The sequence below is a fragment of the Trichechus manatus genome, unplaced genomic scaffold (genome assembly GCF_000243295.1).
Source record: "Trichechus manatus latirostris isolate Lorelei unplaced genomic scaffold, TriManLat1.0 scaffold00364, whole genome shotgun sequence".
NCBI lineage: Eukaryota > Metazoa > Chordata > Mammalia > Sirenia > Trichechidae > Trichechus > Trichechus manatus.
Genome location: NW_004444300.1, coordinates 86367 through 89247, shown reverse-complemented (window position 1 = coordinate 89247; position 2881 = coordinate 86367). Strand labels below are relative to the sequence as shown.

The window sequence follows — 2881 nt, the reverse complement described above, 5'->3', positions numbered from 1 at the left end:
TGTTTTATTTGGTTATGTTTGAATAGGCAGGCTGTGCATTCTTTGTTGTTTGTTCATCTGTGGGCACGATATTTTCACCTCCTTGTCCAAAGATCAGGACCCTCTGCTCAGCTATGGTACAGTAGGGCAGGTTCAGCTGATGCGGATTTGCTGGGATGGGTTGTTTGTGGCAGATACTAAGGCTGACAGGGCGGGCTGGGAATCAGTGCAGGGCAGGTTCCAGTATGCAATGCCTGTGCTGTTCAGCGCTGTGATGTTCAATGCGTGGTGCAGGTAGGCAGGAAGGAGGGTGTAGACTGTGATTGTGTGGAGCTAAGATGGATATGGCAAAGAGGAGAGAGAGGAGAGAGAAACAGGAGCTAAAAGCAAAAAAGAAAAAGAAAAAAAGAGTGCTAAGAGAACTTTCTGCTGGAGTGGAGAGATGAGAAACAAGTAATGGAGAAAAACAAGAAGAAAAAAAGACAATCAATAAATAAAAATAAGAAAAGAAAAAAAAGCCTGGAGAGATCCCACCAGTGCAGCTGTGAAGACTGGGGAAGTGCCTCCCAGGCCACAAATTACAACCTGGTTAGAAGGGGTAGAGATTTCACACAGCGGCAGGTATTCTGGAGACAGTAAGAGAAGGTAAGCATAGAGAGACAAGAAACTGAGAAATGAAGAAAGACAAAAGGGAAAAAAGATAGAAAAGAAAAAAGAAATGCCCCAGGGATACCCTTGTGTGGCTGCGCAGACTGGGGAAGTAAATCCCAAGCAGTGCAGTAGAGTCCTGCTAGAAGAGGCTCCCAAGCTGAGAAAAGAAAAAGAAAACAAACCAACAAAACAAAATAGAACAAATCAAAACCAACAAACAAACAAACAAAAAAGCCCAGGGTATCCCACCAGTGTGGCAGTGCAGGCCAGGGAGCAGTTTCTCAGTCAGTGGCACTTCACAGCATTTCAAGGAGAAGCAAAAATGCCCATGGAGCCAGGGAGTTGAGAGAAGGAGGAGGAGGTGATGAGAGGTACAGAAGAAACCAAAAGAAGTGGAAAAAATTAACACCAGCAACAAACAAATGGCACTCAGGGAGATGGCCAGTGTGGGCGAGTCGAATCCATGTGGCACAGGGCTGAAGGTTGTGCCTCCCAGCCAAGAGCCTGTGGCTGCAGGAAACAGAGGAGGCTGAGAGGGGGTGAAGAAGGGTAGATTGTATCAGAACATATATTACTGGTTGCTGGTTGTTCTGTCTTCTGCTTGGAGTTCCATGAAGCTGCTTTCCCGTACTCCCTGTCTGCCAATCTCTGATGTAGTCGGGTTCATTAAATATTCTAAGACTCAGTTTCCTTTTGATAATATGTAAATAATATTCTCTATTCTCAATGTTGTGAAGATAAGAGAAAATGCATGCAAAATGCCCAATTATTGGTAAGAAATCAGTCAATGGTAGTTAGAATCAAATGTAGTTGATAAAAACCAAAAACTCAAACCCATTGCCATTGAATCAATTCCGACTCATAGCTGCCCTATAAGACAGAGTAGAACTGACCTATGGGGTTTCCAAGGAACTGCTGGTGGATTCCAATTGTATTTGATTAGCAGCTGAGCTCTTAACCACTGCACCACCAGACCTCCAGTTGATATAAACATGTAGTTGAAAGAAAAACTTAGAATTACAACATAAATGAATAATATTATATTTGAATAGTTTGCATTTGGATACACAATCCAAGGTTTTTTTTTTTTTTTTTTGCACATATGCTTGTGTAGGGAAGAGTTATCATTTATCAAAGTATGACTTATGTGGTTTGGTACAAAACCCTACACTTTAATATCTTTTGATGATGATGATGACATCATCTTTGTTGATTATAATGTCTCAGTTAAAAGGTTGCTCTTGAACTCATATGCTTAGTTGTTATTTTTTTATTACTTTCTTCATGTCTTTATTCCTGAATGTGTAGATGATTGGATTTAAAGGGAGTGTAAATATTGCATAAGACAAACACAGAGAGGATCTTATCTATAGAAATACTGCTGAATGGCCACACATAAATAAAGACACAAGATCTGAAGAACAGGACCACCACTGTGATGTGGGCGGAAAGAGTGGACAAGACCTTGGAAGACCCACTGGAGGAGTGATGCTGGACATTAATCAAGATGATGCTATAGGAAACATGAAACAGAACAAAGATAGTACTCCATTGTCTGCAATGACCAGCAGCTCCAAGATGTAAGTATCAGTGCAGGCAAGTTTCATGACCTGAGGTAGATCACAAAAGAAATTGTCCCCGACATTGGGGCCACAGAATGGCAAGGTCACTGTGAAAATCGTTTGGCTCGTAAAGTGCACAAAACCAGTAGTCTAGGAGAGAAGTGCAAGCCTAATGCAAGCACTATGGCTCATGATGGTTTTGTAATGGAGGGGTTTTCATATGGCAACGTATCTATTAATTGCCATGGCTACAAGCAACATCATCTCACTTCCACCTAAAAGGTGACCGAAAAACATCTGGGTCATGCCGCCTTCATACAAGATGGACTTATATTCACCAAGTAAGTCAAAGATCATCTTGGGAGTAGCAAGGGAGGCCAGGGACATATCAATAAAGGGGAGGCTGACCAGTAGAAAGTTCATGGGAGAGTGTAATTGAGGGTCCAATTTCACTACAAAGATAATGGTGAGGTAGCCTAACACAATGGTTTCGTAGATAATGGAAAAAAAATAAAAGAAAATCTATAACTCATGAGACTCTGTAAGTCTCAGACCCCATGGAGTGGTTTTGTGCTTTCCATTTGTTTGCCTGTCTACATATCTTGCCTAAAATAAAGTTAAAGTAGATTAAAATTTGTGAGATAAATTTGAGAGACAAAATACACATTTAGTTAACTCTACTTCCTGAA

At 41.2% G+C, this 2881-nt stretch overlaps 1 pseudogene; it reads right to left on the bottom strand.

Moving 5' to 3' along the window:
* Positions 1-1920: 1920 nt before the first annotated feature.
* On the bottom strand, positions 1921-2615 carry LOC101354407 (olfactory receptor 4K13-like; annotated as a pseudogene).
* Positions 2616-2881: the final 266 nt, after the last annotated feature.